The 23097-nt window shown below is 43.6% G+C and overlaps 1 protein-coding gene across 6 annotated transcripts in view; it reads right to left on the bottom strand.

The window, feature by feature from the left end:
- The window catches only part of robo2 (roundabout, axon guidance receptor, homolog 2 (Drosophila)), an 895654-nt gene that overhangs the window by 817313 nt on the left and 55244 nt on the right, over nt 1–23097 (bottom strand). The window contains exon 1 of one of the 6 annotated variants that reach the window (XM_060833866.1): nt 3549–3613. The exons of the other annotated variants lie outside the window; for them this stretch is intronic. The gene's annotated coding sequence lies outside the window, so the exon portion shown is untranslated. Of the gene's footprint in view, nt 1–3548; nt 3614–23097 lie in introns of those variants that run through there. 6 annotated transcript variants of the gene reach the window in all.

Here is a 23097-nt window from a genome sequence, read left to right as displayed (position 1 = left end):
GAAGTCTGGGGAGACATCCAGACACTGCCCTTTCCATGCAACGGGGCTCCCAGAAGGGACAGAGAGCGGGAAAATAGAAAACATTACCTGGGGTCTCACTCGAACGGACAGGGAGTGTGCTGCTTACTAGGGTGCTGGTGGTGGAGGTGGTCGAGGTCGGAAAATGAGTCAGCTTCACTGTCAGGTCCCTCACACAAGGAAGGTTCACGTGATATCGCCTGGAAAAGAAATGATATCGGGCAAGGGCATGGATGCAAATCCTTTCTCCATGTGACAGGCGTCTGTTACGAAACTGGTTCAAGAATCCTACAAGTCAACAATACACATTACTAAGACAAGGCTCTTGCTGAGTTCTTTACATCCTGTGTGGATGCAGGTCAGATATTGTTTGATTGGAATCTCAAACAATATCTAATATTTTGATGCAGATTAAATACAAAGGGAGGCAGGAACCGAATGAGAGAGCAAGGTGGTGAGTGATAATTGCAGGAGCAATGTTTATTGGAATGCAGGAAAATCAGAGTCAGCTCTGTCCTCACACAATATCCATAAAATAAATACTTGCTGACTGCCCCAGATCAACGAGGACACTAACCACAATCACTATTGATAGGTGATTGGATCATGTCCCGGTCAGCCAATGGGAAGGTGAGTGACTGGGTCAGCACCCTATCAGCCAATGGAAAGGTGAGTGAATGCGTCATGAAGCCTCTTGCAAGGATGCCTACCTTGGAGAAGTTCTCCTCCTCTCTCCACAAGAATGTCAGTGAGTGTCTCTCTCACTGCAACCCCCAGGTCATCTCCTCTACCCTGACTCTTTGTTACCTTCTCCCCAGCCCCACCCTCCCCTCATTTATCTCTCCACCCTAGAAGCTTCCTGCCTCGAGGTGTAATGAAGGGCTTTTGCCCGAAACGTCGATTTTCCTACTCCTCGGATGCTGCCTGACCTGCTGTGCTTTTTCAGTACCACTCTGATCTAAACTCATCTCCCTTTCAGCCAATGGGGAAGGGTGCTGACCCAGTCACTCACAATCAGCCAATAGGAAGGAAAGTGAAGGCTTCATCTCCCTATCAGCCAATGGGAACATGAATGACTGGGTCAGCTCCCTATCAGCCAATGGGCGGGTGAGTGAATGAATGCATGTTCTCCCATGGGTTTCCTCCATGTAATCTGGTTTCTTCCCACAGTCCAAAGATGGACAGGCTAGATGGATTAACCATGGGGAATGCAGGGTTACAGGGATTGGGGGGTGGGAGGGTCTAGATGGGCTGCTTTTTGGAAGGTTGGCATGGACTTGATGGGCTAAATGACCTATTCCCACACAGTAGGAACCCTGATTTATTGTCCTTTTTTTGGTTTCACAGATGCTAGCAACCCTTTTGTCCACTATTTTATTATCAAACAGCTAGCTAGCATCACAGCTGAGGATAGTCTGATATTATCCACATTCACCCTGTCTTACCTTATGTGCTGCCGAACCCTTCAATCATCAGTTGGAGATTCAATCAATCAATCCCAGGCTTGTCTAGTTAGCTTTAAGGGTATAAGACATAAGTAAACTTCAGCTTAACCAATCCTCTGCTGCAGCTTTATACATCCCACACCTAGTTCCCTGCACCTATCGCTGTCTGTGCTGAACCTAGTCTAGTCACACCTTGAGTTGAAAATTCTCATCCGTGTTGTCATGTCTCTCTCAGGCATGGCCCCCACTTACCTCCCTAATCTCATTCAGGCTGACAATGCTCCTGTATTCCACCACTTCTGGTCCCTTGTACATCCTGGACTGTAACCACTTCACAGTTACGCACCATGCTGTATGCTGCTGAGCGCCAGGGCTCTGACAGTCCATCCCTGAACTGAGCCATTATGCTCACCTTCTTTCAGAAGTGCCTTAAAACATTGTGCTATGTCATTTCAATTCGGGAGTTGTGGGTTATAGGTAAATTCTTGGGCTGAATGGCCTACTTGTGCTTCTACGCAGCATCCAACGAGCAGCGAAATCATCAGGCAGCATCCAACGCTGCTCGTTGGATGCTGCCGGAACTGCTGTGCTCTTCCAGCACCACTGATCCAGAATACTTGTGCTTCTACGTCTTGTGATTTTGGTGTCAAAGTTTGGTCAGTAATGCTCCTTTGGACTATCTGGGGAACAATCTCCTACAGTCCAGGCACTTCACATCTGCACAAACCTGACTGAAAATTAAATATCAGGGAGCAGATAATGATGAAAACTGAGAAATTCAACTCATCTTTCCCTTCTCCAAAGACCATGGCCTTTCAGGCAATTACACACACCCCAATTTGCATCTGACAGTTCACCCAATAGCTGAAGGTCATGAAGTATTTTTCTGCACACACTCTGGTATATCTCAGGAACATCAACAGTTGTCCATATGCACTTGCCAATGATCAAACTCTCTGACCTTGGTCCAAGACTGATCAAACTGTCCCTCTGTCATTAATTGCTGTTAACGTCAAGTCACCGATACGAGCCAACAGTCACTCGCGACTTCTGTAGTTTATACACTGGAGGTGCTCCCCATCCTTACCCACGGTTCACACAATAAAGAATTGTTCAGTTCATATTACCAAAAGATTGTTAATGTGTCACACAAGTGTCAGATCACGGAACAAGATATAAGCTTTACTAAAGCAAGAGGAAAATTCTGGACAAAGAGAATAGAGACATAGTTGCACATAGTTCCCTGGTCATTACAAACTCTACTCCAGCCATGTTACTTTCAATCATCATGAAGTTATTGGAATAGCCCAGGTGCTTTCCTTTTCTAACACATCTCCTAACAACCAAATTAGGCTGGGGAGTACGTGGAAGAAAGTTAATTGGTTTCCTGATGATGCTGACCATAGATTCTAAGAAATGACTATTTGACCTGGGGTTGCCACTGGGACAAACACTCAGGCGAAGGGTAAATAGTACGGCAGTTGCAGTGGAGTTGAGTCAGTCTGTCCTTTCTGTTTATACTATAAACTCCTGCAGATGCTGAAAATCTGAAACAAAACACCGAGAATACTGGAGAAACGCAGCAGTTTTTGCAGCATCAATGGAAAAAGAAACAGAGTTAATGTTTTGAGTCTGGTATGACTCTTCTTTAGAACTTGAGTTAACTCTAATTAACAGTTTCTCCAGGTTTCTCTGTGTTTGTATGGCCTCTGTGTCTTGGTACATTCTATAAAGGAATTTAACGAGCCGTTTGCCAATGTTGCCTGTGTAGGGAAATGATTTTTCTTTTGTCAGATGCCCAAGAAGCTGAGATAGCAGCAGTCAGACGGCAGAAAGGAAAGGGAGGAAGTTAACCAGGTCACCTACAGAAAATACACTGTCTAAAACAGAACTTGGCTCCCACCTCCTCACACCAGTGAGGTTCCATATCAATACAATTGTTCAACATTAAGACAAACTCCATTTAGTAATCTTCATCTCAGCTTCAGCCCTCATTGGCCAGTGAGTGGGCTTCAGGCAGTCGCTTGCCTTTTATTTGCATGTTAGAATTCCTCATCTGAGCAAAAAGAGAGAGTGAAATATTACCTGGGCTCTGACTCAAACTGACATGAGGAGGTGTGCGACTGACTGTGGTACTGACTGTGGTGCTGGTTGTGAGCGGTAACTGAAGTAGCTTCTGCGTCAGGTCCTTCACACATGGGAGATCCATCTCAAAGATCTTATTATAGTGATTGTAACGGAAAGTCCGGACGACACAGCGTTTTTCTCGCCAAGACAATCGTCTGTTACGAAGTAATTCCTTAAGCCCTGGAAGTTAATAGTACACATTACTAAAATAAGGCCTCTGGTCTCCTGAGCTGCCTCACTGGTGAAGAAGGTGGCCAGTGTTCCAATATTATTTGTCACAATATCAAAGAGGTAGTTTTAATGTGAAGGGTTTAAACATTAACATTTTGCAAATAAGAGCTAGGTATCTACTGATCCCCAAAAGTAGCGGAGTTAATGGCAGTGGATTCTGGTTGGGAGAGTTTGGTTCCATTGGCGTCAGTTCTGAGACCACTACTGGGAGGAGGGCACCAACTGTTCAATTAGAAAGTCTGTCGGATCCAAGCAACGGTACAGAGCTGATTGAAAGAAAGAGATTGGAATACCCGTGCAGATCGGTGGACAAATGGACCTTGGGGCTAAGGAGAATGATTGCCTCCCCAGTTGAGAGGATGTGATGAGTTCAAATAGCAATAGATCTGTCGAAGACTCTAACAATCAAGAGTTTCACAGAAAAGGACAAGAAGGTGGATGTGAGGAATGTGGATGTGAGGAATGTTGCATCATCCATGAGCCTATTGAATGGCTGAGCAAGCTTAAGGGGGTGAATGGCCTCCTCCTGTTTCTATTTGTTATGGTCTGAAGGAATGTGTTTTAGGATCCCCTCATGATACATAATGATAATAAATTATATACGGGCTGATATTTAAGCAGTAGAGATATGTTACAGGGACCTGACTGAATGAGATCTGGAGTGGTTCAATACTGCAGTCACTGAATGGAATATTAATCTAGGTCAGTGTCAGAAAATGATGTGATGGCTCAGTGGTTAGCACTATTGCCTCACAGCGCCAGGCACCTGGGTTTGATTCCACCCTCTGGTGACTGTGTGAACTTTGCATGTTCTCCCTGATCGTGGGTCTGAGTGGGTTTCCCCCACATGTTCTGTTTTCCTCCCACAGTCCAAAGATTTGCAGATTAGGAGGCTTGGCCATGGGAAATGCAGGGATAGGAATGCTGGGTGGGTGGGGGGTGGGGAGGCTAGGTTGGTCTTTGAGGGTTGGTATGGACCTTAAAGGTTAGCCTACTTCCACGCTGTGGGTATTTTATGATTGACCAGTCAATGTGAAGCTGCTGCCAAGGAGGACAATCTGAAACATGTTGAGTATTAATGAAGCACAGGGATCTGTACCAGGTAGGTATAAGTTGAGAGGCCCCATTTGGATGAGTGTGTGTGTGTAAATTCAACCACTCGACTGCAAAAGGACAGCAATAGGACAGAGAAGACAGTCAGAGTGAAGACAGATAAACAGATGGGACCTTAAAACTCAAAGTTATGGAAATAAAAGACTGAAGAATGAAGTTGGAGAGGAAATATTTTTCAGTAGCTGATCACTATTGTTTCTATTTTCATCCACTTTCTCTATTCTCCCATCTCCTCTGGATTTGACAGGTGCCACCAGCTCTCTGATACATCCTCTTCAGAATCCTCAGCAAAGCAACAAGCTTTCAAACATACATGAAGGCTATTGAACCACAATGGGCTTCACACAGTTAAGAGAAAGTGAACACTGCAGGTTCTGGAGATGAGAGTCAAGACTGTGGTGCTGGAAAAGCACAGCAGGTCAAGCAGCATCCGAGGAGCAGGAAAATTGACATTTTGGGATTCCTCATGACGGACTTTTGCCCGAAATGTTGATTCTCCTGCTCCCCGGATGCTGCCTGACTTGCTGTGCTTTTCCAGCACCACACTCTCGACTTCATACAGCTAAATCTGATGCTGCCTGCACTTAAACTTTCAAATCCAACAATGAGAAGACAAATTGCCATTAAACAACAATCACAATGATAAATAATAATCCTTATAACACTGGGAAAGTTTTGATTCTCTGGAAATTGAGGACAACGAGGTTAATGACAGCGCCTGGAGCTCTGCTGCTCCCTTGTGTGATTTACTTCTCGGTAACAAGCATTGTCTGTATGAATTCTAACCGTATTGGGTGAGCTCTCACTGTATAAGAAGTTTAGAGGGACAGAGGATTGCTGGGCTCTCCAGATAAAGAAGGGAAACTGAGAATACAGGTAAAGAATTCAGAACATTACGAAATATTTATGGTGCCAGGCCACTTGGCCCATCAAAATCAGACTAGGACTCCACCTTTCTTCAGCTCAATCTGTATCAGCAGGATGCTCCAGTTCTGGTCTCATTCTGGTAAGTACACTTTGCATTATCACCAGGTACCTGCATATCCTTATTGTAACATGTAGAAGTAAACAGTTAATAGAATGGTCAAACAATGCTGTCGGTTTAAAAACAATATTTTCTTTTGCTATTCAATGCTCTCCCTCAAGAATTTACTCCAAGGTGCACATTGCTGTTTTAAATGACCTTATTCCTCCTTGTTGTGCCTTTAATTGATCTGTTTCAATGCCCATGAATCTATTTACTCTCAAACCCCATTTAGACACTTTTATTCTAAGGAGATTTTCACTTCCTCACCTCTTTTAATACTAAAATGTATTAAAAATACACATAACCACATGGAATTTCTTTGACAATGACACTTTCACTTTGGATTTCAATTGTCTTCCTGTTGGGAATCTATGATTCTACACTAAGCGTTATGTCGTTCACAGATCTAATACACTCAACTCGTCTTCCACCTACACAAACATTATCAATGCTCATTCAAAGTAACACAAACCATCAGTATATTCATTTTGATGCAGCTACTCAGTAGCATGGAGGCTTGTGTTTGCCACCTGTCCCTCTGCAAATTCACTCATTTGCTGATTCATTCGATTTGCTGATTCCCTGTAAGAGCACATGGACACCTGTCTTGTTCAAATTCTCCTCAGGACTTTCAAAGAACCTATATGTCATTATTGGTTAATGAATGCACAACAAATACCAGAAAAATCAGAAGTGATTACCCAGGAGAAAGTGAAAAGGGAATTTACAGTGAAGTAATATCTACAAGCACTCTGCCATCTCCTGCCCTGACAAAACTCTGTGCTCAGCTCTTAGCAACTTGTGAGATTGCACCTTACCACGTTCACACAATAGACACAATTTCCATTTAGTGAATTATTGCTTCAACTCCTCTCCCATTGTCCAACGAATGTGGTTCTGGCCGTCAATCACTCGCCTTCGCTCCCGTGTCAGAATTCCCCAGCTCACAACACGGAAAAGAAAGAAAAAGGGTTACCTGGGCTCTGACTCAAACTGACATGAGGAGGTGTGCGACTGACTGTGGTACTGACTGTGGTGCTGGTTGTGGACTGCAACCAAAGAAGCTTCTGCGTCAGGTCCTTCACACATGGGAGATCCATCTCAAAAATCTTATTATAGTGATTGTAATCGAAAACAGAGATGACACAGCGTTTGTCTTGCCGAGATAACCGTCTGTTCCGAAGCAATTCCTGAAGTCCTGGAAGTCAACAGTACATGTTACTAAGATGGGCCCTCTGATGCACTGCACTGTCTAGTTAATGGGGAATATGGCCTGCTCACAGACATTACTTTTCAGGGACAGAGACAATCTCTCGACCAATTGTTTAGAGATGAACATTTGTGCAAATAAGTCCCCGTACTGAGATGGACTTCACTGGATTAGTGAAAGCCATTAGTGTCTGAGTGAGAATTACTGACCAGTTGCGTTCTAGAGATTTTAGCTCCAAGATGTCTCGTCACCAATACAAGAAGCAATATGGATTGGTGGGGACGGGGAATGGTCAAATGTTTCATCAGTAAGGGATTCAGATCAATGGATCAATGTGAAATGGAATTTAAGGACCTGGAATAATTAAGTAGTCAGGTCCTGAACGTATTCATGAATGTTAAAGAGAATAAGTGCAGCATAGCTTTTCAATGAAAAGGATTTGGTTAATATAAATGACAATAGTTCAATTTGAATATCATTGAAATTAGGAGCTTCAAACACTTAATTGTGATAAATTATATACAAGCTGACACTGAAGGTACTGTGCACTAAATGTACTACAGGACCAGGTGATTGTAAGGGGAGTGACTGAGGGAAATCTGGAATAGTTCAGTACTGCAGTTATGGAAAGGTCCAAGGGCTATAATATGGATCTGTGCTGGACAATGCATGGTAGACATGACACCTCAACTGTCCATCCATGTTGATAAGTCACTGGTTGCTGTACAAGCTGCTGCTGACAAAAGGATCAGAAATTGGGAAGATATGGGGGATCCATAGAGATCTGGATCTTAATTGGCTTGAAAGTGCATGTGAGAGAGAGAGAGATTTTGTGTGTGTGTGTGTGTGTGTGTGTATAGAATTAACCATCTGTCCTGCAACAGGACAGTGATAGAACAAAAAGGGGCCGAAGTTAAGACAGAGCAGGTAAAGACACTGGGCCTTACAGTTAGAAAATAAGACTCAAGAGCTTATTTAATTTCACAGGAAGATGAAGTTGGAAGAGTAGATGGCCAGATGTGAAAGTTGGCCTCAGCAGAATGTAGTGGCCATTTAGATTTTAATCAGTTTCTCCATTCTCCCACCTTCAGAGTTTTGCACCACAGCAGCTCTCTGTTGCAGCATGGTCAATGTGACAAATTTTCAAACTTTACTGAAGGCTATTGAACCATAATTGGCAGCACACAGCCACATGTTGTCTTCATTCAATGACAGCTCATAGACATGTTTTCTATCGGGGGTGCTAAATGCTGTTAAATTCTAACATTGCTGCAACAAGTGATATTTTGTTGATGACTTTCATCTGTTCATTTCACTTATTAGGACGGAATTGCAAGAATACCACATTTCAAAAGGAACAACAATTCATATAATAAATTAACAAACAATATCAATTGTTGTTTCTTTTGAGATGTGGTATTCTTGCAAATCTGTCCTGATGACTACAGGACAAAACGCTTCAACTGCATGTCTTTTTTTCTGATCAATACTCAACTTCAGTACTACTGAGTGACTATTTACATAAGACCACAAGGTCTAGGGAGCAGAAGTAGACCATTCTGCCCATCAAGTCTTCTATCAGTTCATGAGATCATGGCTGATCTGATAATCCTCAAATGCATTTTGCTGCCTTTTCTCCATAAACGTTGAGTCCCTTATTGATTAAAAACCTGCCTGTCTCAGCCTTGTATATACTTAATAATCTAGCCTTGACAGCCTTCAATGGTTAAAAAAATCACAGATGTAAAGAATAGCACAGACAAATATTAGTCTTTATCACTCTGTCCTCTGCAAATTGAGGACAAAGGTTAATAATAGTAACTGGAATTTTCTTCAAGTAGACTTTCTAGTGGTAGACTGTCTTGTCTATATCTACATTTATTTGAAAAGGGCGTATGTTAGCTTTCACTGTGTAAGAGGTTAATGGAACAACTGGAATGATATATTAATAAACAGGAGAAGCTTTCATTGTGAGTAAAATTCAAGAGTTCAAAAAAATTTACCAAGTATTTATTGCTGAAAATGTGTTGCTGGAAAAGCGCAGCAGGTCAGGCAGCATCCAAGGAGCAGGAGATTCGATGTTTCGGGCATAAAGGGCTTACGCCCGAAACGCCGAATCTCCTGCTCCTTGGATGCTGCCTGACCTGCTGCGCTTTTCCAGCAACACATTTTCAGCTCCGATCTCCAGCATCTGCAGACCTCACTTTCTCCTCCAAGTATTTATTGCCACAGGTTATTTGGCCCATTAAACTTGCATTCTATACAAGACTCCAACAGTCATTCTTCAACAAAGCTCCAACAATAAATTCTATGATTCCTTTCTCCCTTGTGTCTTTATCGAGCCCTGCTTAAATGGATCAAGATTACTCCACTCAATATGCACCCATGTGATATTGAATTCTACACTCATCTCTTATCCATGCTAAATGAATGTATTCTGAATTCTCAATTGGATTTGTTAATAACTAAGCTATTTCATACATTTGTCTGTAAGTGGAGAAATTTTCTCTAAAACAATCATTTAAAATAATTTCATAATCATGCAGATATCTGAGGTCACCCTTCAGTTTTCCTCGCTGAGACAAATAGGGCCCAGACTCGGCTTTTTATTCTGATTGGGAGAACCTCTGCTTCTGCTGTGGTATCTTTCTTGGAAATCTTCTTTGGTCTGTAAGATCTCTTTGGCAGAGAGTAAACTCCCACAGCACTGTCAGAATTAACACTGGCCAAAAAAATCAACAAAAACACTTGTGATCAGTGACAAAAAAAACTTCTGTTAATGGGAGCTTTCTATGCACAAATATCTATTTCAATCTTCAGAAGATGTTTAAGCAATTTAAAGCTATTTTAAATTGGGCGGCACGGTGGCACAGTGGTTAGCACTGCTGCCTCACAACACCAGAGACCTGGGTTCAATTCCCGCCTCAGGTGACTGTCTGTGTGGAGTTTGCACGTTCTCCCTGTGTCTGCGTGGGTTTCCTCCGGGTGCTCCGGTTTCCTCCCACAGTCCAAAGATGTGCAGGCCAGGTGAATTGGCCATGCTAAATTGCCCGTAGTGTTAGGTCAGGGGTAAATGTAGGGGTATGGGTGGGTTGCGCTTTGGCGGGTCGGTGTGGACTTGTTGGGCCGAAGGGCCTGTTTCCACACTGTAGATAATCTAATAATCTAATCTAATCTATTTCTGTCTTCAAAAAGAACTGAAGACTCACAGTAAATGAAATGCAGGTGGCTGGTGCAAAAGAGATATCTGTTTGTAAACCATCAACCAGTAATTTGCACAAATCCTCCATCCAGCTCTCTCATTAACCCACCATTCCTTCAATTATAGTTTTTTTTACACAGAGGATAGTCTGCGGCTGGAATGAACTTCCTGAGGAAGTGGTGGATGTGGGTACAATTGCAATGTTTAAAAGACACTGAGGTAAGTACATGAACGGGAAAGGTTTGGAGGGATATGGGCCAGGAGCAGGCAGGTGGGACGAGTTTAGTTTGGGATTATGTTCGGCACGGACTGGTTGGGCCGAAGGGTCTGGTTCGGTGCTGTATGACTCTATGTCTCTATGACTTGATGCAGAAGAGAATCAACTATGTTGAGTGAGATAGCCTGAAAGACCACTCTCTCTAATGACATCCAAGTTCATTTCTCTGTCACTCTCAACAACTTTCACCCTCGCCCAGCACTGCCCTGTGCAATAACAGGAGGTGTAATACTTGCCCGCTCTTTTACCTCCTCATTCCTCACTGTACAAGGCCTCAAATTCTCCTTTGAAGAGGAGAATAGGTGAAGCAGTAACTTACTTGAACCTCTTTCCAATTAATCTACCGTATTCACTGCTCACAATGCAGCCTCCTTTAAACTGATGAGACTAAATGCCGACTTGGTGATCACTTTGCAGAACACCTCTGCTCAGGCCATGAGCTCGATTCTGACCTTCTCTTGCCATTTCAATGAAATATGATACATCAAACTATAAGAAGCATTGACCACTCACTGGGCATGTACAATCAATGTGAAGTTGCTCTGATTCAAGCAAAGCCAAAACTGGGATCTGAAAAGTTTGAAGAGTACTATGGGTGTGATAACACAGGAAGCCCGACTGGAAAAGAATGTTATCCATTGCTGAACACCAAAATAGTGCCAGGACTCGTGGTGTACATAGGCTAGTCCCAGCCTGGGACAAACAACTCTGCAGACCCATACCTGGGGATTCTACCACCGTTCAGGCTCAGGTGATGAGTTCCATTGGGCAGGCTATTGCCTGTTACCAAGGGAACTAATTCTCAATGTACTCCATGAGGAAATTAATTAGTGATTCTCCATGGGCTTTATATGGGTTATCATATCAAGCTACTGTGGGACTGCTGTAGGTAGCTAGGCACCACCTTCTCACAGACAGCTAGAGGTGGTCAATAAATGCTAGTCTAGCCAGTGATGCCCAAATTCCAAGGAAGGGTGAAAAAAAAACCTCCAGTAATCTGCAGCGGGTAAGACAGACTTGATGCACCAGATTTGGAAGAATATGTATGTAAATGTAACCATTGTGCCGACAAAAGGACAGTGATCGCACAAAATAAAGATGCAGGCAAGTGTACTGGACGGCACGGTGGCACAGTGGTTAGCACTGCTGCCTCACAGCGCCAAAGACCCGGGTTCATTTCCCGCCTTAGACGACTGACTGTGTGGAGTTTGCACATTCTCCCCGTGTCTGCCTGGGTTTCCTCCGGGTGCTCCGGTTTCCTCCCACAGTTCAAAAATGTGCAGGTTAATGAATTGACCACGCTAAATTGCCCGTAGTGTGAGTTGAAGGGATAAATTTAAGGGAATGGGTCTGGGTGGGTTGCGCTTAGGCAGGTCGGTGTGGACTTGTTGGGCCGAAGGGCCTGTTTCCACACTGTAAGTAATCTAATCTAATCTGTACTGGACCTGAGGCTACAAGGTTAGAAGATAAGACACAACAGCTGATGGGTGAGTGTCGGGGGAGTGCAGGTAAAGGAGGGTGGTGTGGTGGGGAATGTTATGGGTAGGGAGAGGGGTGGAGTGGTGAGAGAGATGGTGATGGGTGAATACAGGTGCCTTTCCCCCCCCCGACCTTTATCTGCAGCTCCCCAGTCCTGAAGAAGGGTTACACCTGAAATGTTGAATTCTCCACCTCCCGATGCTGCCTGGCTTGCTGTGTTCTTCCAGCCTCCTGCTTGTCCACTTTGGATTCCAGTTTTTTGTTTGTTTTAATAGTCACATTGAATGACAGAGCAGGCTCAACGTGCCAAATGGCCTAATCCTGTTCCTATTTTCTTTGTTTCTAACTTTTCATTGCAATTCCAGGAACTTGAAACCGCACATTCTCCAAATAAGCCCCAACAGCAAACTTCCCAGTTCTGGTCTCATCAGTGTAAATAAATCTAAGTTACATCTGCCCTGGTTCTCCTGCAGTCTTTCGATAATATCAGCCAGAAAACCACCCACAATGCTTCAAATGTGAGCAAGAAAATATTCCTTACAAATTTATCAGGACTTCTCTGCTTTTCAATTCTATCTCTGGAAATTAAGCCAGAATGGTGCCCACATTTACTTTTAAAATGGCCTCGTTAATCTGTGTCACCCTTTTAATTGATCGGTGTATTGAAAACCCATAAATCTCTTTCCTCTCAATATCTCATTTCGACATACCTATTCCAAAGAAGTTGCCTCCTCATTCATCTCACCAAAATGTATTACTTCACACTGATTCACATTCATTTGCCAATGACCCTCTCACTCTGAAAATCTACTCACGTCTGCCTGTATTTTATCACAATCCTCCCTGACTGTCAGAATAACAAAGGTCTCCTTCACTTGGATCAGAGATTAGTGCAATAACCTTCCCCTGGACAATTCTAAAGGCAACCATCAGACCCAACTCTGTTGCAAAACATGAAACAAGGAGCAAACCTGTTGAAGGGGGTAAAGGAATGATGAAAGAAAGAGTTTTATTTGTATAACACCTTTGCTGATGTCAGGGATGTCCAATGCACTTTTCAGGGCAGAAGTGGGTACTGCAGATGCTAGAGATCAGAGTCAAGATCAGAGTGGTGCTGGAAAAGCACAGCAGGTCAGCAGACTCCGAGAAGCAGGAAAATCGATGTTTCGGGCAAAAGCCCTTCATCTTGCAATGCACTTTTCAGCCAATTAAGTGCTTTCGAATTTTTAAAAATTCATTTGAGAGACATGGGAAAGTGATTCACTGCCATCTCAAGTTGCCCCTCGAGAAGGTGGGGGTGAGCTGCCTTCCTGAATCAACGCAGTCCATATGCTATAGACGTTGACCCATAATGTCGTTTGGGAATTCAAGGATTTTGACCCAGCGACAGTGAAGGGACTGTGATATATTTCTAAGTCAGGACAGTGTGTGGTTTGGAGGGGAACTTGCGGGTGGTGGTGTTCCCATGTATCTGCTGTCCTTGATCTTCGAGGTGGAATTAGTTGTGGGTTTGGAAGGTGCTGTCTGAGGATCTTTGGTGAATTTCTGCAATGCATCTTGTAAACAGTACACACTGGTGCTACTGAGTATCGGTGGTGGAGGGAGTGGATGTTGAAGGTGGTGCATGGGATGATGATCACAAGTGGACTGCTTTGTCCTGGATTTTGTATTAAGCTTCTTGGGTGTTATCTGAAGTGTAGCCATTGTTGTGATGAGATGTAACAAGCACAGGTGCCATTTTGTACACAGAAAGTACCCACAAATATTGTGTTTACGACCTGACAATGTGGCTTTTACAGCTTGGATAAAACTGAGCAGAGCGTGGAGTGAACCCATTAGTTTGTTTCTGAAATACTGAAAAGGGGTAGGAGAGAACATATTGGCTGTCCATTTACCTTCATGGCTCTCCATCCGACAAATGGCCACCTCCAATAGTCCCACGCTAAAACTGCCAGTCTGCTTTTGAGTTTCTGAAGTTACCACGAGAGAGGAAGCAAGGCAGAGGGAGGTAGAGACAGCATTATCACTGAGTCCACTGCTGGTGGCAATATCTGATCAGAATACCCACCTGTGACTCCAAGCACGTTGGTGAGTCAGGAGTCAGGAGTCTCAACCTTGTACTAGTTTCAATAGACAATAGGTGCAGGAGTAGGCCATTCAGCCTACTCCTGTTTCAGTACAGACAGACTCTAACCTCACACCTTTAACACATTGTCTGAGCTGCGGTGTCATCTTTGTTTTTGTAAAATCTCAAGTTATCTCAGGAATGTGACTTGAAAGAAGTTCTGGGATTTACATATTAATGACCGATACCTGCAACCCATTCCAAAAGATGAAAGACTTAGCAGCAATCTCGGTTTGTCAATATATCGTATCAGTTGCATGACACTATGATCTTTTGCTATAAATTCCGTGTCTCAGGATCCTGCCCACTAATTACCTAATGAAGAAGCAGTGCTCCAAAAGCTAGTACTTCCAAATAAACCTGTTGGACTCTTATCTGGTGTTGTGTGATTTTTAACTTTGTCCATCACAGTCCAACACCGGCACCTCCACATCATGATTTCAGGTGGACAATGCATTGTAGGCTCCAATTGCAAGAGTACCCAACTCTTACAGTCACCACCTTCCAGATCAGACCTTGAACTCTGGCAGCAGATGCCATACAGCATTTAAGGAAGGACTGACATCCACCAGTATTCCACATTGTTCAGATTCTCAGGACAGGGTCATAATGCTGTTTATACCCAAATTTACTGTTTCCTTAAGTTACAACAATGACTGCATTTCAAAATAATTGATTTCATTGATACTGAGATACCACGAGGCAATGAAACACATGACGTAAATGCAAGTTCCCTCCAAAGAAGTGTGAGGCGATAAAACACCACTGGAAACCATTACAGTGAGTTACAGAAGGTGACAGGGAGACAATAGTTGGCCTCAGTTTGGATCGAGCAAATTCAAAACTGGCTCATGACGATTCTGCAGGGTGCCCTTCGGTTCTGCATTGCTCCCCACAGAATCCACTTGCTCAGCAATCTGTACAACACGAACACTCAGCGCGGAAAAAGAGAGAAAAGGGTTACCTGGGCTCTGACACAAACTGACATGAGGACATGTGCGGCTGGCTGTGGTACTGACTGTGGTGCTGGTTGTGGGCAGCAACTGGAGCAGCTTCTCCGCAAGATCCTTTGCACACGGGACATCCACATTAAACCGCGTGCTGTAATGTGTATGGACATAATGATAGCTTGAAAGAGTGCGGACACAAGTCCGTTCTCGCCGTGACAACCATCTGATGTTTCTCAGCTGTTGAATTCCTAGAAGCCAACATGATAGGTTTTACTAAAACGATGTCCTTGAGTGAACCATGAGCATTGACTAAAAAGCGCCTTTGGTAGTGATGTTAAACTGAGGCCCACTTTCTCTCTTTGGCAGATGTGTGTGTGATCTGAGGTTGCTTTTGGAAAGAGCGCAGAGGGATTCTCCACAGTGTCCTAGCCAAGAACCAGGATCAATAAAACCACAGAGTATCTGCTCATGTTATTTCTGTGAGCTGGCTGCGTGCATATTGATTGCAAATGCTGAGGGAACATCCTAAAGTCACAAAGGTGCCACATCAATGCAATCTCTTTCTTTCTTGCTGGTTGGGCATGAGGGAATAATTCCAGTGACATTGGATTCTCAAATAATGCTCGAACATTTCAAGTAAGAGTTGAAAACTCTTGAAATTGCCAGCAATTAATCTCACCGAGCTGAAGAAGAGAGCATGGGTGATGAGCAGAAATGGAACATCTATCTTTAAACCAAAAACTGCTCGTAATTTCCCAGCCGATTATCATCAGTGGCCAGAGATGAGTGGGGTAACTGAGTTGATTATTGAGTTACTTGATTAACTGGACACACTGTGAAGGAATCACAGAATTGCTATGGCACAGGAGGAGGTCATTTGGCCCATCGTTCAGAAAGATGCAGTGATGCCCAGAGCCCTCAGATGCCTTACCCAGTGGTGAGTGCCTGTCAACTTGTCAAACTTCTACTGAAAAGTCACAGCCATAACTAGAGCTGTCCTCAGACCATGTCCATACCTCTGTACTTTCCCACACAGTCAGACTGTCAGATAAATGATTGGAATTTGGAGGGTTGTGAGTCTGTCAGTCATGCCCATGGCACTGAGGTCAAATATCACCCAAGTTCCCTACCTCATTTCACATCCAACTAGTTAGAATTCTGTTGAGTGCAGCAACTCCCTTTGAATATATTTACACATGAGCTTATCACGTACTTTGTTCAAAGTTCCTGTAAATGGTATTTTTCCACATGGTTAAAACACTCGACCTTCCTTCATATCATATGCCTCACACACATTATAAATCCTCATGCATCAATCATCAGTCAATGTGAAGTTACTGAGCATCAGCCAGCAACTCTGTTCTGAGACAATTCCTAAGTATTTTCAGCCCAAGTCTCGTTCTGCAGGCTCAATGGTCTAACTTTCAGCTTTTTGTAACACCACGTGGCCATCTTTTCCAGCCTACATTTAGTGCAGGATTTAACCAAGCGAACTTAGACCACTCTTAGTCAATGAAAAAGTCAGAAAACCCTGTGAAATCGGAATAAGAGCAGTCGGCCGAGAGAAAGGAGGATCAGAATGTCAACCAATTGTCACACACAGAACTTTCCTGACCCCTCCGACAGAACCACTCTGAATATGAGGTTCCATCTCATCGTGCTCCCTCAATGAACACAAGCTCCAGTTCGTAAATTATCTCTTCAACACTGCTCCCCAGTGGCCAGTGAATGAGGTTCTGTTGGTCAATCGCTCACCTTCGCTCCCATATCAGAATTCCCCAGCTCACAACATGAAAAGAGAGAAAAGGGTTACCTGGGCTCTGACTCAAACTGACATGAGGAGGTGTGCGACTGACTGTGGTACTGACTGTGGTGCTGGTTGTGGATAGGTACGAAAACATCTTCTTTGCGAGATCCTTCACACATGGGAGATCCATCTCCAACATCTTATTATAGTGATTGTAATTGAAAAGAGGGATGACACAGCGTTTCTCAAGCCTCGAAAACTGTTTGTTACGAAGCAATTCCCGAAGTCCTGGAAGTTAACAGTAGATATTACTAAGACAAGGTTTCTGGACCATTGAATTGCAAAGTTAATGGGGAATATTTGACCATCGACCTACATCAATAGTTTTAATTTTTAAAGGCATAATTTCAATGGAGGGGGTTTAAATGCCACCATTTTTGCAACCTCCTGTTGTGGTTGGCTTGTGAAAAACAAATGAAAGAGGCAGAGACTGGTTGGGTTCCACAGATTAAAACTGAAAGAACTGTGGATGCTGTTAATCAGAAACAATAACGGGAGTTGCTGGTTAAGCTCAGCAGGTCTGGAGCCATCTGTGGAGAGAGATCAGAGTCAACGTTTCCAGTCCGGTGACCTGAGTGTTCTGAGGAAGGGTCACCGGACTTGAAACGTTGACTCTGATCTCTCTTCACAGATGCTGCCAGACCTGCTGAGCTTTTCCAGCAATTCCTGGTTTTGGTTTCCACAGATATCGCTCTTCTGAAATGTCTCGTGTCACCCATAGACTTAACAACAGTGAGGGGGGAATGAAACATTTCATCAGAAAGCCCTCTAGATTGATGGATTAAAGTGAGTCTGATTGTAAGAGGTTGGAATAAGTAAGTGGACAGATACTGTAAAGGGTTGTGTGATGCTCAAATGGATCAGTGCTTGGTTGGCTTTACAACAGAAAGGATCCAATAAGTACAAATGGCAATAGCTATGCTAATTGATCATTGACAATTAGGAGTTCAACAGGAGTTGTCTTCTGATGATGTTTTATGTACAGATGCTTAAATTATTGTGCACTAGATGGATAACGTGTTCAGAGTGTATTTGACTGAATGAGGTGTGGAATAGCTCAGTTACGCAGTTACTAAAAGGTTGAAGAGATGTTAATGTGACTCAGTGTTGGCTAATGTATGGTGCAATCTGTGACAATAAGTATCTCATGTCCGTCTGCATGCGTTCAGTCATTGCTGAAACAACCTGAAACTGATGTTTGAGATCATTGGGACTGGAGAAGGAACTGAAATTATCTGAACAGTATCAAAACTGAAGTTATTCTCACGTAGTCTAGACAACTGAAAATGCTACATTTGTGAAGGTTTGTGTGTAGGTTCAAGTGTTCTCATGCAAAAGGATTTTGATAGGTTGAGAGAGAATAACTGGGTAAGATTCTGTCTCAGGGTTCTTGAGTATGAAGATAAGACCTCAACAATCGTTCTCACTTTCACAGGAAGAAATAAAACCTCAGATGAAATGTGATCCTGATTTGAAAATTGGATCAGATGAGATATAGCAGCCACATTTTTATTTTCACCCACATTCTCCATTCTCCCATCTCCACTGGAGTTCAGCTCTACAGATGCCAGCAGCTCTCTGATTCACCTTCTTCAGGATCCTTGTTAATGGAATAAGTTTTCAAAACTTTATACCACATTTCAAACTTATGGTGGAAAGCACACAGCTGAGTTCAATGTTGTCTTTACACACTGCCAATGTTTTCAATGTAGGCGCCGAATGCTATTAATCTCTAAAATTAAATATATGTCTTTATATCGCTGGACCAGAGAGGTTTAATAATAGCACTTTGAGCTCTGCTTTGTTTCAGTCAGGTTTGCGGTTAGGGATAATTGGTTGACCATCTCAGTACCAGGTATGCAGTGGACCTGAGATATATCTACAACTTGTCACCTCTCACAATAGGAGGTGTTTATAGGACCAATGGAATTCTGGAGTATCTCGAAAACAACGAGAGAAACCTCAACCGAGAGGACAGGTAAAACAGTCTGGGTATAAAATATTCACAGCACAGAACAGGACCTTTATCTGTCTCCTCCACTCCGCCATTTTCATTTTACCCTAGCCCCCACCAAACTTTCTTCAATAAAGCCCCATCAGTATTTCTTTTACATTTCTTTTCTCCTCATGTTCATAGAACATGAACATTGAAAAGTACAGAAGAGAACATGCCCTTTGGCCACAATGCTGTGCTGAGGTTTAATCCTAATATAAAATACAATAACTTAACCTACACACCCCTCAACTCACTGCTATCCATGTGTATGTCCAGCAGTCGCTTAAATGTCCCTAATAATCCTGCTTCCACCACCACCGCTGGCAACGCATTCCAAGCGTTCACAACTCTTGAGTAAAGAACCTACATCTGACATCCCCTCCATATCTTTCCCCTAATATCTTAAAACTATGACCAGTCAATCCTGTTCATCAAGCTTTTATTGAAAAAGGTCTATGCTATTTGTCTTTCAGAGTATATGTGGTGGAACTTTCCACGTTCATCCACTCTCAGAGTAAAGATGTTTCTCCTGAATTCCCATTTTGTTTTGTTTGCGGTATAATGGTAATCTCATGGGATTAGTAAACCCATGATAGTATTCTGGGAATGAGTTCAAATCCCAGTACAGCAGCTGGTGGAGGTTAAATCCAATTAACACAAATTCTGAAGAAAAAGCTAGACTCAGAAAGGAGACAGTGAGAATGATCATAGGCCTTTTTAACCAAAAGCCTATCTAGTTCAGGGACAGAAATCTGCCGTTCTTACCTGGTCTGGTCTGCATGTGACTCCAGACCCACATCAATTGGGTTGACATTTAATTGCTCCCTGAAAAGTCTGAGCAAGTTCAAGAGCAGTGAGAGACTGGAAGTAACCATGGTCTTGCCAGCAATTGCAACATCACATGAAGAATAAAATTGTCAACAAGTGGAAATATCTCGTCTGCTTCCACATTACTACACTCTTTCATTTGACCATTGTAAACTTCTACAATGTCACTGGGTGTGATTTAACAGGGAGCACTGAAGAGAGCATATTGGCAGGGTGGTGGGGAATCAGATGGGAGTACAGACACTAATTTCTGTCATAGAGATAACAGTCTGCCATTCAGTGGGTTTGTGAGCAACAGGTCTATCCCCAACGCTCAGCGCCTGATTGGTAGATCTACCACTGGGAACCGAAAGCTAACCTCTGACCTTGCTTCTGACCCCCAACAACATCTACCCGCCCTTCCCTGCGAGGGGATCCAGCGAAGGTACTTGGAGATGGGCTCAGAGTGTGAATGACATCACTGGAGCAGCCAGGAAGGGACAGCTACCAGCAGGGGGCAGAATTTCTGTTGATAAAGTGGCAAGCTTCACGCTGACCGCAGAACTCCCTGACGGCATTTAGGAAGCATTGGACCTTCTCAACAGGAACAACATGGGGACCCTGCTTGTTCGCCAATTGGTAGGCCAGCCTTCAGTTCCAAGAATTGAATTCTGCCTTCAGTCAGTCTTCTTCTTACTCTAGAGAAACTAATCTCAGTATGTGCAATCTTCCCTGATGGAGATGGTCATGCAGTTTTGACACCCTGAGACAGTCATAGATTTATGGAGGTCTACAGTTCAGAAGAAGGATCTCCAGCATTCATGCCGGTCAAAAGCAGCTATCAACCTAAGCTAATCCCATTGTCCAGCCTTGTATGTCCTGGCATCTCAAGTGTCTAACTAAATATGTCTCAACATTTTGCAAAATGTCCATATTACAGAGGAGGAAGTGCTGAGTGCCTTGAAACGGGTAAAAGTGGATATATCCCCAGGACCTGATCAGGTGTACCCTAGAACTCTGTGGGAAGCTAGGGAAGTGATTGCTGGGCCTCTTGCTGAGATATTTGTATCATCGATAGTCACAGGTGAGGTGCCGGAAGACTGGAGGTTGGCAAACGTGGTGCCACTGTTTAAGAAGGGCGGTAAAGACAAGCCAGGGAACTATAGACCGGTGAGCTTGATGTCGGTGGTGGGCAAGTTCCTGGAGGGAATCCTGAGGGACAGAATGTACATGTATTTGGAAAGGCAAGGACTAATTAGGGATAGTCAACATGGCTTTGAGCGAGGGAAATCGTGTCTCACAAACTTGATTGAGTTTTTAGAAGAAGTAACAAAGAGGATTGATGAGGGCAGAACAGTAGACGTGATCTATATGGACTTCACTAAGGCGTTTGACAAGGTTCCCCATGGGAGACAGATTACCAAGGTTAGATCTCATGGAATACAGGGAGAACTAGCCATTTGGATACAGAACTGACTCAAAGGTAGAAGACAGAGGCTGGTGGTGCAGGGTTGTTTTTCAGATTGGAGGCTTGTGACCAGTGGAGTGCCACAAGGATCGGTGCTGGGTGCTCTACTTTTTGTCATTTACATAAATGATTCGGATGCGAGCATAAGAGGTACAGTTAGTAAGTTTGCAGATGACACCAAATTTGGAGATGCAGTGGACAGCGAAGAGGGTTACCTCAGATTACAACAGGATCTTGACCAAATGAGCCAATGGGCTGAGAAGTGGCAGATGAAGTTTAATTCAGATAAATGTGAGGTGCTGCATTTTGGGAAAACAAATCTTAGCAGGGCTTATACACTTAATGGTAAGGTCCTAGGGAGTGTTGCTGAACAAAGAGACCTTGGAGTGCAGGTAGATAGGATAGTGAAGAAGGCATTCAGTATGTTTTCCTTTATTGGTCAGAGTATTGAGTACAGGAGTTGGGAGGCCATGTTGTGCTGTACAGGACATTGGTTACGCCACTGTTGGAATATTGCGTGTAAATCTGGTCTCCTTCCTATCGGAAAGATGTTGTGAAACTTGATAGGGTTCAGAAAAGATTTACAAGGATGTTGCCAGAGTTGGAGGATTTGAGCTATAGGGAGGAGCTGAACAGGCTGGGGCTGTTTTCTCTGGAGCGTTGGAGGCTGAGGGGTGACCTTATAGAGGTTTACAAAATTATGAGGGGCATGGATAGGATAAATAGGCAAAGTCTTTTCCCTGGTGTTAGAGAGTCCAGAACTAGAGGGTACAGGTTTAGGGTGAGAGGGGAACGATGTAAAAGAGACCTAACAGGCAACATTTTCACGCAGAGGGTGTTACATATATGGAATGAGCTGCCAGAGGAAGTGGTGGAGGCTGGTACAATTGCAACATTTAAAAGGCATCTGGATGGGTATATGAATAGGAAGGGTGTAGAGGGAAAAGGGCCGGGTGCTGGCAGGTGGGACTAGGTTGGGTTGGGATATCTGGTCGGCATAGGCGGGTTGGACCGAAGGGTCTCTTTTCCGTGCTGGACATCTCTATGACTCTATGACTCTAAATGACGGCTTCTATCTCCACTACCCTTACAGATAGTGAGTTCCACATTCCCACCACCTTCTGAGTAAAAAAGATTTTTCTCACATCTCCTCTAAGTTTCCTGCTCCTGAGCTTAAACCTATGCCCCCAGATCAAGGCACTGGAACCTTGGAACAATCTTGCAAAGATATCTTGGAGCTGCTCCTCATGGAGCTAAAATATCTCAAAGTGAGCAGAGCTAGAACATTCCAGAACAAAACTGGAACAAATTAGGTTCGAATTATCACTCTCTTTGTGAGTGAGTCTTTCTTTGGAAGACATGCAGACAGGACATGATTTGGTCACACAAAATGTAGAATAGTCTTTATTCCTAATGAATAAGGCCTCATTCCTAATGAAGGGCTTATGCCCGATACGTCGACTCTCCTGCTGCTTGGATGCTGTCTGACCTGCTGCGCTTTTTCAACACTACACTTTCGACTCTGATCTCCAGTATCTGCAGTCCTCACTTTCTCCTACTTTACTTAATGTAACTATAACTGAGTTAAAGGCTGTGCATGTTGCAGCTACTAACTCACCTCCTGACTCCTCAAAGCCTGTCCACCATCTATACAGCACAGGTCAGGAGTGTGCTGGAATACTCCCCACTTGCCTGGATGGGTGCAGCTCCAACAACACTCAAGAAGCTTGACACCATCCAGGACAAAGCAACCTGCTTGATTGGTACCACATCCACAAACACCACTCCAGCCACCACTGGCACTCAGTCATAGCA

The sequence above is a fragment of the Hemiscyllium ocellatum genome, chromosome 12, assembly GCF_020745735.1.
Source record: "Hemiscyllium ocellatum isolate sHemOce1 chromosome 12, sHemOce1.pat.X.cur, whole genome shotgun sequence".
Classification (NCBI taxonomy): Eukaryota; Metazoa; Chordata; class Chondrichthyes; order Orectolobiformes; family Hemiscylliidae; genus Hemiscyllium; species Hemiscyllium ocellatum.
This window is presented reverse-complemented; position numbering and strand designations above follow the sequence as displayed.